A 13,392-nucleotide genomic window follows, 5' to 3' on the forward strand; every position below is an offset into this window, starting at 1 on the left:
GGCTTCTTCAGCTTGAACAAACTTCAAGGAAAAGCTTGCAAACGAATACCCAACCGAAGACAAACGTTAAACACCGAGGTAGAGAGACGGGCGTAAGGCTCTAGCCAGATTTAGGTCTAGGCGTTGTGCTCTATGAGAAAACGAATTAAGAAGCGCGTTTCGCGAATGTTGCGCTGCTGTTCATGCGTTTCCGTTCGCTTTCAAGCAGCACAGCTGTGCAACAGTAAGCGAATCTCTGTGTGAAGCACAGGGGGAGACCACCGGAATAATTGGAAAGGGCCCTCCACTTTTCCGGACGTCCGCAGCAGATTTCCACCCGCTTCCAGCGCCGCGTAGCATTGGAGCATGGAGATGCAATCAACCTATTTTTTGTTGTTTTCGAGCCCCTGGGCAAACGATCGCGTACGATAGATCCAGATCCGGATCTGGAAGTAACGCATGAATCGCAGCATCGGCCCCAAAAATGCGCCGCTAATTCTCTGCCGCTCGTTTTTTTTTTTTTGCACTCCGTCCACCGTGGGGAGGAAAATTGGGCAATTTCTAGTAGCTTTAGCTTGGTGGCCCTAATTCCGGTTGCATTCGTCACGCTCGCGGTTGGAGGATGTTTTCTTTTCTTTTGCTTTCGGTTGCAAATTTTTGGCCATGTGGTTTACAACAAAAGAGAAGGAAGAGAAAAAGAAATACAACACGAAATTAAATGAATGTTACAGTTGCAGAGCGGTGAGAGGCAATTCTCTGTCTGAAGTAAAGTTTTGTGGTAACAGTGGGAAATTGCTGACCGATCGGAGTTAGTATATTAGATTCCGCTTTGATTAGAATCGCATCAGGTTGCTGGTGAGTAAAATTTTCCAACCTGAATACAAAACGGTAACACGCGTAGCCGCAGAGAACAATAGATGTGTCCGACGCGTGAGCTGCTAATTTCCCAACGGCAACACATACGTCAAATTCAAATTTGGAACCTTGTTAATGGCGCCCTTTTATTAGGCCGCTAAAAGTTCTATTAACAGCACGGTTTTTGTCCATGATGTGCTTTATGATCACCAAATTTGATGATGGTTTGGTGTGATTTTTGTACGTCATTTAGGAGACGACCTTCAGAATTCTATTAATGTGCCCGAAGCACAATTGTGTTACGAATAATTCATTATTTCATTAAATTGAGAGAGAAAAAAAGAGCAACCGGAAGGAGGTCAGTTATGAAGGTGATTTAAATTCATTCGCATTAAAGCACGATTGAGAACTCCAAGCGTTCATGTCACTTTCGATGCAAATACTCATGTGAAACGTTGTTGTAACCTTTACCCATCATTTGCAATGGAATGGATTTTACAGGGTATGTTTGTGTGCTGGAAACACACTCTGAAGCACCTTGAAGTACAAATTGAAGGGATAAGAATTTCATTCAAGTGCCCAACCATCGTTATCCCGCGGTGTAACGTAATCGAGAGGGCTCTTGAGATCTTACCACATCGTTGATAAACTGTTGGGCTGACTGGTTTTCTTTAGATTCACCAGTTGAGTTGAGCAACGATGTTGAGCTCAATTCGATCGGGGAAGCTGTTGGTGTATCGTCTGTGCATCCGCTTAACTAGTAATTAAAGCGGACGAAAGGAGTCTTTGGAATCAGGTCCCCAGCATGCGACAACTCTCCCAAGACACCGTGTCAGTGCGTTTCCTTTTAGCATCCATCACCACCATAATTAGGTATGCGTCGGTCGTTGGGTTGGGTCAATCTTCGGTGTGATGTTCATATCCAGTGACCCAACTCTCCGGTAGGCTTTTGTTGAGGCCTGATGTCTTGATCTCCTTGGAACCGTACGTTGCAATCCAGGATCGGTTGCAGCATAAAATAATAATGCTAAAAAGAAACACCGAACACGGCACGGAGTGTCCTTCAGGCGATACCTACCTAATAATAAATCCACACATGCGTACTCGCGTGACCCTGGATGGATGGTTGGGTTGGATGAAAATGAAAAACATTTTGCCCTGCCAACAAAACCAGTTCCATTGAGGAGGTTCCAGCGAAGTAATCATCTCACTTCCAACACTCTATCTATCTCGCTCTCTATCTCACTGCCTGGAACAGGACGTTGGAAAAGTGTAAAAGCCGGCCGGCAGACGATCATGGGGCGGTGTTGATCATCACCGCCCAATGTGCCCCTTTTTAAGAGGCACGTGTAAAGGGTCACTCCTGTAGGACGTGGTATTAAATTTACATTATATCACCACGCAATTCAGGGCACCGTGAGGTCATTTCAAGATTGTCGTTACCTGTGTTTGCGTAGTATGGACTGCGCAGAAGAACGGGCACGGCGGGTTTCATAACATCCGAAAAGAGCCCGGTTGACCTCGAAAATGTTTTCATTCTACTTTTGGTATCGAAAACGCATGTCGCCTGGCCTGCAGATTTTCAGGACCACCATCCACCTGCGAACCTGTCTGAAATGGCCGGCGTTTCCCTCCCCGGTGGAGCGAAATTGAACGGATGCGCAGTAGAGATAACGCAACCGGAACGCGTGAGAAGCGTGCACATGGTCATTCGTTTTTTTTTTAAAGGGGTAATGAAGCATGCAGTCGCGTTAGTTTAGGATGGGCCATCAAACCCTCCTGAAGTGGCGCGGCCAAGCAGGTGAGACGAAGGTGAAAAAGAACACTTTATCATTGTACTAGCGGCTGCCGCTGACGGACCCAATGTACGCGATGATGAGCTATCAATTAGTGCTCTAAAACGTCCAAAGTAGTCATCAGTAGTATCAGGTCGTACATCGTGGTGTAGTATCGGTAAGGTAGAATTTTATCGGGCCCGAGGCAGGCGACAGAGCCACAAAAAAAAGGCGACAAGCATCACGCCTCAGGCAAGGAAGTTGTGGGCCTTGTTTTGTCGTTTCTAAAACTTTCAATTAATTGATAACAATGGCCGAGCTTCGCACCGGCCAACATCAAAGAGTGAGAGGCAGGCAGTGTACAAGAAATGATATCTGCGACGTCTCAGCGATGGCCAACGATAAATGACAATGTTATGTCACTGATAAGGACGGCACAGTGACAGACGAGCCCAAGAGAAAGAGAGAGAGCGAGAGTGGACCTCCCATGGCATGGGACGCAGGTTTCATAGCAATCACCATCACCAAGGTTCCAGTCTGTGGTCGGCATCAATCGATCAATCTCGCGAGATCGCGAATGTTGTTCGGAAGGGTCAGCGTAAATGGATGACTTCATCGGTAAAGATCCGGGAATTTAGGAAACAGGAATGAAAACACAGACATGCCTGGTCTACGAGGCGGAAGGGTGGCGAGATTTGCGTTGTCAAACGCTAGTTCCAAATGAACATATAGAAAAAAAACCTTCATTTGGAATATAAGGAGAATCCAGGCCAGTTAGTGTGGGAAAGCTGTTATTCTTTCGCAATGTCAAAATTCGTGATCAAAGATTTTGCCTAAAGATTATCTTGGCGGCAATTGACCAAAATCCCAGACCATCCAGACCATCGTGAAAGGGAAAGTACTCTGGATAAAAGATGCCGTGCGAGGGTCGTGATTGTGAGATAAACGGCTTGTAAACAAATCCTTCTTTATTGGACGTCATTTGTGTGTCAGATTCTTGTAAGCTTTTGTCGCTAGCTGAAATGGCCCTTGCCGTACAAGAACTGACGCCGCATACAGTGCGTGACATGTACCTCTATTTCGGCCCTGCTGCCAAGACATGTCCGCTAGACGAGATAGTGGCATAACGAGCTTCAGTCAGCACTTCGGCCAACTTATGGGGCGACAAAAAAACGTCAAATGTGGTGTCGAAAAGTGCGAATTATGCGTGTGAAAGAAGCATTCCACGGTAGACAGCATTTTCTACGTGTCCACAGGCGCACAGTTCGGTGAGCCGGACAAGACAAAAACTAGCCACCGCGCACAACGTGCAGCAATGTGCAAACATCCGAAGTGAGTCGGGTGAGCAATTTTCGCGTTTCGAAGACTCGACTTATCACCGACCGACCGTAGGTCATCGCTCAACGCAAAGGAAGCTCGGGGTTGAAGTAATGGTGCGTCAAAGTAATGGGAGTTCCAGTAATGACGCCCGGCTTGGAAAGTATTAAAATGCGGGAAGACACTTGGATAACTCTCCCGGAGAACTGTTTCAAGCGGTAAGGTTACGTCACCGGTGGTAGACGGTGCCGGAACAATCGAACCATTGCAGGTGATTCGCGTGCCGCATGCATACACAGAAAGCTGGCGCAATTCACTCGAATGTTGGGTCTGATGCTTACAACAGTCGCAGGTTTCGGTTTGATTGTTGACCAATCTCGGCACCATGGTAAACTCCGCCGACTGTCTCAGGGAAGATCCCGGAGATACAAAGTGACAGGCGCTCGTTGACAGTCACGTTTTCTTGCATTCCGGGTGAACTTGCACCAATTGGTTGGTGTGTGATGCAAAAGGCAAATCGGCGCTTACGACGATGGTTCTTCTTACTTTCGCTTCGCAAGCACATGATCGATTATTATGCCGTAACCTGAGAGGTGTTCAATGTTCTTTAGAAAAAACAAGAAAACTAGGGAAACATGTTAATGGGATCCGCAGGGCAAAAGACGATTACGACACATATTTGCCCACAGGGCACAGAATTCCATTATATATCAGGCTTAAAACTAAAGCATCTCATAAGATCAATCTTCTGTACCGGGATCCCTTTAAATCTCGCACCAAGACCGATATTTTCATTCTCAGTGTTTCGGTTGACTACATCCACCTGGGAGACTGGGGTGAAGAAAGGGGAGGGAGAAAGAGGAGAAGAAGGTGTGATGTAAAACTACTGGCTATGGGAGAAAATTGCTTTCTCCGCTTAGTTGCTTGCGGGGACTGCTAAACAACAGGAAAACTCCTCCGATGTAGCTCCAAACGATCCACTGCCGGTGTCTTGCAGCTTAGAACCCTCCGGGTAATGGCCAGCGGGACTCTAGCCATGCGCTCAATCTAGCACGAACCGTTTCATGTTAGTGATGTGTATGCACCGATTGGAACCCATCAACCACTCAACACCGGGAATGTTCGGCTTTTTCGCTCGTGTTTCGTTTCGAAGGAAGGCTTTTTAATCAAGCGGTCGAAAAAAGGGTTCGCTAGAGCGTGGTTGAGCTTAAACCAGGAGGAAATATGCTCACACACACACACACACACACACACACACCGACACAAGTACACTCTTCTAATTGGTACCTTGCGGTTTGGCGAGAGATACCAGGCACGGTAAAGCCTGCCGTATGAAAGCTGGCTTGGTCTTTAAACGTTGGGTAGTTCGATCATCGAAACGTCTTAATATTTGCTCACCACGTTCGCCGAAGGTGTAGGAGACCTATACGCTGGCAGAAGCTATACTAGGGAGGGAGGGAAAGCTTTTTCTTCTGGTCTGGTCATCGATCCCGGCAGCTCGCGCGATCGCGTACGCTATGCGTTAACGATCACCCAGAAGGAGTTACACGGTTCGTAAGCTCGTACGTCACTGCTTCTAGGCAGACGCGGGGCCGCAGGTCATACGAGAACTCGTCGGTGAATTAGAGGCTCCCCCAAAGGTGGAAGGGTGGCCGGATGGGTAATAACACCAATTAGAAGTTATCTTTCCGACAGACCCTCCCGTATGTACACGCCAGAGATTGACCCGCTTCGCTGAGCGGCTGTTCTGGTAATGTTGTGGTCCAGGTTTCTTTGGCCTTTTTTTTAAATTCTTTCTTCCCCCCTATGGTCGACAGTCAACCATGGAAATGATTGCGAAAGAGCTTATGAGGATGTAGGTACAATGGAAATAAATAAACAAAGTATTAACACCTCCTGGATGGATGGATATTGATTCTGTGAATGTTGGGAGATGTACAAAAAAAAAAAAAACTGGAGAGATAAATCTAAACAGAAGGGCGTGAAGAAGTAAAATCTTAAACATCCATTAAACGTTCTGTAATGGTTCGTTAGATACATTAAACAATTACAGTGCATTAGTGGCAATGGAAATGTAGTTTTTTTTTTCGCCAGTACTACAAATAACTGCAAAAAACTAGATCTTGAAGAGTGTTCTTTGCGCAGCGCTTTCCGAACCAACTTCTCACGCCAGAGTCCTACACATAACCGTGGTCCTTATCAGCTCAGCTGTAACGAACGGTTTTGATCAGGGTCTAATTCGATTTGGCGCTGGTGATGTATGTGTAGGTAAGTGTGGTGCAAGGTCTCTCACACATAATCGCATCAAATGTTGCAACGCGAGCAGAACGAACGAATCAGCGCACCGGGGTTAATTAGGTGCACCCAGATGCTGTGGTGTGCAACAAGCGACCCCTTGATCCCCGTCGTCTTTCCGTCCCAAGGTCTTTTTTTCCCAACTCCAAACAGCGCGAAGGTGTTACCGTCCGGTGTGATTAGAACTGGAAGGATTGGAGGGAGAGTCGCGAAGGAGGTGAACTATTACTAAAAGAAAAAAAACGGTGTGGCGACCGATGACCGATTAAGTTAATCAATCTTTCACCCACCATCACTCGCTCGTGTAGCTCGTGTGGAAGTTTTTGAGATGGAAAGTTGGACTTATCGCTCTGGACCACGGTGGTCTTCACGTTGCGGCCTTGCACTTGCTATTCCTTGGCCCTCGACGCTACTCACACAAACCACTGCGACTTCCAACGGAGCGAAATGGTCGTCGGTTGGCCTTTTACGATGCATTTCACCTTCTGCATGTGTGCCGGTTATCGGATACCGTTTAACCTGGAAGGAAAAAGTAGTGCCGAGGTTCCACCGAGAGAAAGGTTTACCTCTCGAGATGTCGGACCGCATGTGTACGTGTGTGACTGGGGTCTACGGTGGTTGGCATTTCTTTCTCAGAGTGAAAGAGCGCCCATGGTTGATGGCTCATTTCAGGCGTGTTGAATTATTCATCATGCTTCATGGAGGAGAAAACGCCGGGGTTTAGGAAGGGCGAAACGGCAAGGCCGCGAAAGACTTCATCAATACCAATGCAAACTCTCACCCAACCTGTGCAGGTCTCTGTAGATGCCGCCGAATGTGTGTGCGAACCTCCAGTTTTCGGAATTACATTTCTTGCATTGCTCTGCTGCCACGACTTGGAGCGTTCGAAGTGCAACATTGTTGCATCCACTGCACTATGGCATTTGGCATCCAAATCGTGCCTTCTTTCCATGCTCTAAGAATGGCGTGCTAGCTCTATCTCACTCGGTACTTCAACATTGGTCGAGAGCGAAGAGGTGACTAAGCTCCGATAACCTCCGTCCACGTTACGGCTACGACTGGTGGAGCTGCAATGTTCCAGGTACAAGTGGGTACGGTTGGGAATGAAAACAAGCACCATTTTACCACCAGCGACACATCCGGAGCCGAAGAAGAAGACATAGACAAGATGGCAGCAAGGCCAAGAGTGTGTTTGGCATTCAAGTGGCTGTTTAGCAGACCTCACCAACAAAACAGCGCACCACTGGGAGAAGCCGCTTTTTTACTCTGATTGATTGAGGTGGTGGGCATGCGAAAAACGGAAGCATACCGAATGACTGAACGCGAATCCAAAAAAAAAAAGAACCACTAGAAAACCCCCGAAAGATGAAATATCCGGTGAAATGTGTGTTTGTGCTTCATCTGGTTTGTGTGTGGTGCACGTGTTTTTAACCTGACACGATAGAAAGTACTTTCGTTTACTTTCGCAAAACCGATGGTGCGCGAACGATTTACAATGACGCCTTTTCGTTGTTGGTAGCGTTGGACGTGGACAGACCAAGCCTAAGGTACCCAAACTTTCAATCGCGAGACGATCCACTTCCTGATCGCTTTTCCGAAAAAGAGGCCACATAGACTATTTAGATAGGATTTGAATGGAGAACATTTAAAAATCAAATCAACACGAGAAGCTCGTCTTAAGCTGCTGGCAGTAATCGATTCGGCTCATTAGAGGGATCAAACAAAACCAAAAAACCCACCACCAGTATGATACACGGGTCTAGAGAACCTGCTAAAGCTCTTATGTAAGCATGGCAACCGGAACAGCCGCTTCACAACCGATCGAACCTTCGTACATTTCTACCACATACTCAAAACCGTGTGCACGCGAGTTCCACCGGGACGGGAAAGAAAAAGAGGAATCTGTGGAATCGGGATTTACATAAATACACAAGAATATTATCTTACCCTTGTGCGCATAATCGCACACCTACTCGTCCACCAACCTCTCGACCATCCGGAACTCCACACGATCGCCGCAAGATCAGGAAAGCCCGAGGAGGGAAGAATTGGGTAGAGCAACCGGGGAGAGGGAAAAAGGTTGGAAGAATGTTGCTTGTTAATTTATGTTAAAGATTCTTCTTTTCATTCGTCCCTCAGGTGTCTGGTTTTGTTCGATGCGCGATCGCCCTATTGGAGCTAACCCGATCCGATCGTTAATTTTTCGATTCGCTTCACAGCATAATCCCCCCGCACACACACACGCAGATCGCGTGGATGCGACGATGCACCGGGTGGCACATCGATGTGCGTGCACAGGTTGTTGCTGTAGTGAACCCTCGTTTCTCGGGATCTTTGCTTAAGGTGCCTCTGCATGATAGCAATCTTAATCGCCTAGTGTTGCTGCCTCTCTCCCATCGCGGGTGACAAGCAATGTATGAACGTTTATCAATTTGTCAAGATCTCGTCCGATAGTGTGTTGTATGCTGTCTTAAGTACGCTACGAATAATGGCATGTAGCGCTGGTGGTTGTAAATTAATTATTTAATTTTCATACCACTTTGCCACATTCCCAACCGCTAGCAAAAGCGAGCGGGCTCTTATCAATAATATCTATACCGATGCGACAAGTGCTTCTTCCGACGAAACCTCCATGTACTCAAGCCGCCAAACATTGTGGTGGACCTTGGAACTCTAGTTCATACCCATAGCACATAACGAGCTGCTAATTAGAAAATTAATTACCACATTACAAAGCAGCAAATCTAGATGGCAACCATGTGCTGGACCAGTTTTGCCGACCCGTCCCGAAAACGTCACCCGAAAAGATGTTCGCCGTGTCCGGATGGCTTGTTGCTCGCCGTGAAGGGCAGAGTCCGGATCTCCTGCTCCCGGGGATAGGCATATTTATTTATTCAAATCAAGAATTCCCAACCGAACATGTCCAGCCTACACGATGCTTCCGCTATCCGAGCATTTAGCTTGTGTCGCGAGCAGGTGCCGGCGGTATGTTCCGAAGAAGGAGGGGGAGAACAACAGGAATGGATATTGATTATGACAGTGATCGAGAGGGCATGGGCATGGGTGACGAGCAGTACGCGAGGTACGCGTACACTCTAGGGCAGCTTAATAGCGATTATCATATCTTTGTGCTCTTACCTTTTTTCCCAAATCTGTGGGAGAACAGAAGACACTATCGGGTTGTAGGTTATTTGGGTTTGCCATGGGATAATGGTAGGACCGTTCCGGGGTTTTCTCTGTTCTTCACTGTGCCCAGTCCGCTGCTGTAACCCATCAGCATCATTAGCGATATCATCGATGATATGGAACCGGTTTGTTTTTGTGTGTAGTGCGCTTCCGACACAACGCTACAAGGGTGTTTGTCCAAGACTACTACTTCAAGCGAAATCCCTTGGGGATTGCCCATCAAACCCCCGGGGGGTGCGGACCGGTGCAAGAATCTGAAGCCTTGCGCACAAGCACGTCAGGAATGCAACCATCCCGTGCGCAGAGTTTTATATGGGGTTCGCTGATTTGCAACCTGTTGCAGCGTGCGCGTTTTCGCCTTTTCCGTTAGGCCTCACAATAGACAGCGTGATTTTTTAGTTTTTTTTTTTTTTTGTTATAAGCTGATAGACCGTACTTCTGGGAAAATTGTTCACCTCACACCACTAGATCACGGTGGCGGAAATTTGATCAATGCCTTGTGGAGTCGTGTTTCACGATTTAAACTATCTCCTCCCCAGTAGCGTAACTTCTCGCCTATTGCCCCGTTACGAACTGCTAACTGCATGATCAATTCACAGCAGTGTGTTTGCAAATTTGGTGGAAAATGTACGCCTTGGTAGCCATGCCGCGGATGTGAGCGAATCGATTCCCAGGAAGCTTTCCCGAACCATGACTAAAGGCTTGCCGGCACGGTATGTATCCTCTGCACACGCTGCTTTAACCGTTTGATCTATCGACCTACATGGTCGCGACCTGCATCGCTTCCCTCTAGCTGCCGTTCGACGACACGGGTGAGTTCTAAGGCTTATTGGGTGATTAATTTGCTTCGCCCGTTGGAATCCCGACCGGATTTTAATAGGGTGTATCATTTTCAACACAGATTTGAAGTAGAAGGATTTTGTTGCTGAAGCCCGCACGGTTTCCCGTTTTTTGGAGCTTCCTACACGGCAAATTCCAGATCTCAGCTATCGGATAATAGCGGTGAAGTAATCTGTCACCCAAGTGTGTGTTTGTGTGTAGGGAAAGGTCGTACCCGTGACTTGATCGGCGATTAATCAGCTCCTCCTCAGGTGTGTTGTCTCGTAAAGGTATGCTAGCAACAGGGTTGATCCATAGAAAAGGGCGATTTTTCGGCTGAGAAGGGTTTCCGTTATGTGTCATCCATAAGGCTAGGCAACAAATGGGATCTTAATGTGGTGTGATCGTTCAGCTTAATTAGACGACTCGAAAGGGATGTGTAGGAAAGATTTATCACGAGTGTGATTTATAAGATTTTGATGAATTGTAGATCAAGTCACCTGTAAATTATAAATAACGCCCCCCCCCCCCCCCCCAACCCCCTGATGACAGTTATCACAAGCTTGCTTGACATACAATTACGATCCCAATAGATCTCCCCCGTGTCGGCAAAAGATCAATACCGTGCTGCATGCTGTCTGAAGATCTTCAACAACACTTTCCCTGTCCGACCTCATTGCCGACCGGTGTTGCGGATGTGTGTGTGTGTGTGTGTGTGTGTGTGTGTGTGTGTGTGTGTGTGTGTGTGTGTGTGTGCTGATTTACCCGCCGAGTCCTAAATACCAAAGACCGCCATCAAATGCCACGGTGACTGGTGCATCGGTAAAGAGTACATCGCGATCTAGCACTCGCTGGCGCGCTCTCGCTTGTTCAGGCATCGTCTTCAATTTCTTGAGATCTCACAGCGGATGGCATCATCATCATCCGTGGCTAATGGATTTTATTAGACAAGCCTACAGCGGACAGACGACGACAACGATGTCGGGGGTGATGACGTCCATGCAAAATACCGGTATTTTCTCCTGGCTAGCGTCTATGGTTACGGCATCCGTCTCACGGAGTGGCATTAGCGATCGGTACGGTAAGGCTCGACAGCGTAATAAAACGAGCAGGATGATCACATCCCTACCTGCCTCGACGACTCCTTACGAGGGACAACTCACCCTCACGAACGTATAGAAATGCCGTTTGTGAAGGTAACCCAATAAACATTAGCCGAACTGGCGGTCGCCCGCCCTCATGCAGCGTGTTCGGCGGTGGACTATAGCACCATGTGACCTGCGTGCCTCGACAGACTTTCTGTCGTCGTTCGTGGGAAGCAGCAGGAGCAGCAGCAGTGTGGTGACCTTCATTTGGGAAAGCCGGTTCATCTCGTCGTGCAGAAGCAGAAGATCGGCTAATGGATTAGACGTGTGGCTTCTGCCGCATTTGGTCCGTTGTGAGAAGAAAAGTGCGGTGTTTGGTTATGTACTGCTTTATTGCTGTATGAGGATTATAATCGGTTCTTTCTTTGGCAATTGCAATGGAAGGCTGGCAACTGTTTACCATAAATCACCGTAAGACTGGCAACAGATCCACTAAACGGATTGGCTAAATGATTCAATTAATAAAAGTGACCTGCAATGAATCATGACGCCGTTATGGGGTTATAGCCATCATTATCCAAGTCTCGCTTCGCCTTGATCTTTTCCTGTGGCACGGTCTTGAAGCGTTTTTGAGGAAGCGCTCCAAGATAAACGCGCAAACTCGACGACAATCATAATTCGGCACGATTCGGACTCAATTTGATCGAATGAACGATGGTCAAGATGATGGTTTTGAGGATCATAATTGCTTGCAAAAATGTATCGATCATCCCATGAGGTTCTTGCAAGCCCTTTTCACCTTTATTCCATTAATCATCTTCGTTCGTACGATCGAAGATTTTCTCTCGGCACCATAAATCATAAGTCCCATCATATGTTGTGTGTGTGTTTTCGTTGTTCGCAGATCACCTTGCACGTAGACGTAGGAGACGAACGAACCATTGCAAAACAGGCATCCGTAACATTCAAAACCCATTCGCTTCGGCTTGCGATACAACCATGCGTTCCGTGGCGGCTTCCTGCTCGATAGCTAATTGGTGCAGATTAGAAGCGCAAGCGTATTAATCATTGGTAAAGCGCCATGCCGGCCACCGCTCGAATGATGTGAGCAGCTAATTGGAATGAACCCGTGGGAGGGTTCTTGTGACGGTTCGCTGACCATCCCGTGGTAAAGAAGCAACAGGCTAGGCCAGCCATCATGAATGCACCGGGGTTTAACCTTTCGCTCTGCCCTTTGCAGACGAGCTGCTCGAGAGAGTCCGATCGTTTTTGATATTTAATTTTTCGCAACACAAACTGCGCTTTTTTATAGGCGCAAGTATTCGAAAGGCTCGAGCCTCCGAGCGAGATACGTTCTGGTGAAATGTCAAACGAATTAGTTAGTGTGCCGCAGAAAACCGGACATTTTACGGAGGCATTTTTCGAGGCTGATCGCAAGGTGAATTTTATGACGTGGTAAAACACTTTCAATCGTAGCTTCTCTTTACCGCTGTGTTGTTTTGTGTGGCTTATGCATTTTCTAATGCAGTGTTGCGCTGAGACAGCAGGTTTTTATGGTGGGTTCGTTCCGTGAACCCATTAGCCAGTCTAGACGGGGTACAGAGCGACACCTTCGCTTGTGTTAAACTTTATAGACATGAGGAAGTAAAGGTAAAGTGCCTTATCTTCGGTGAATTGTAGAATGAGCCGTTCGATTTGGAACTTAATATTCACAACATAAAATTGACAGATAGCTAGCCGGCTAAGATGCTGACGCCAACGACGGCGACATCAGGACACGATCTGCACAGCTTTGAGCCATTGACGCCTACGAACCGACGGCTCCTCCTGACGCACTCCGTCAAAGGGAGTCATTTGTCGCCGTTGCATGCAATTAGATGCAAGGCGGCACGAGGCGGGTCGGTGCTCTATGAAGGTGCATTAAAAGAAAAGGAAATATGTTGGAGGACCCTCTGGCTGGTGGTCGGGACAACAGTTTCTGTCTGCTGTTTGACTAGTGGTGACGTGATGACGATCGATCGCGTGAGTTTGCATAAATTACGTCCTTCTCTTTCTCGCTTGGTAAACCATTTATTCGGCTT

At 47.4% G+C, this 13,392-nt stretch overlaps 2 protein-coding genes across 4 annotated transcripts in view; one reads left to right on the plus strand and one right to left on the minus strand.

Moving 5' to 3' along the window:
* LOC126568633 (coiled-coil-helix-coiled-coil-helix domain-containing protein 7) overlaps positions 1 to 13,392 on the minus strand; it is a 492,112-nt gene that overhangs the window by 135,644 nt on the left and 343,076 nt on the right. The window lies entirely within an intron of this gene.
* Positions 1 to 13,392, plus strand: part of LOC126568053 (cyclic AMP response element-binding protein A) — a 394,830-nt gene that overhangs the window by 14,038 nt on the left and 367,400 nt on the right. The window lies entirely within an intron of this gene.

The sequence above is a fragment of the Anopheles maculipalpis genome, chromosome 2RL, assembly GCF_943734695.1.
Source record: "Anopheles maculipalpis chromosome 2RL, idAnoMacuDA_375_x, whole genome shotgun sequence".
NCBI classification, from domain to species: Eukaryota; Metazoa; Arthropoda; class Insecta; order Diptera; family Culicidae; genus Anopheles; species Anopheles maculipalpis.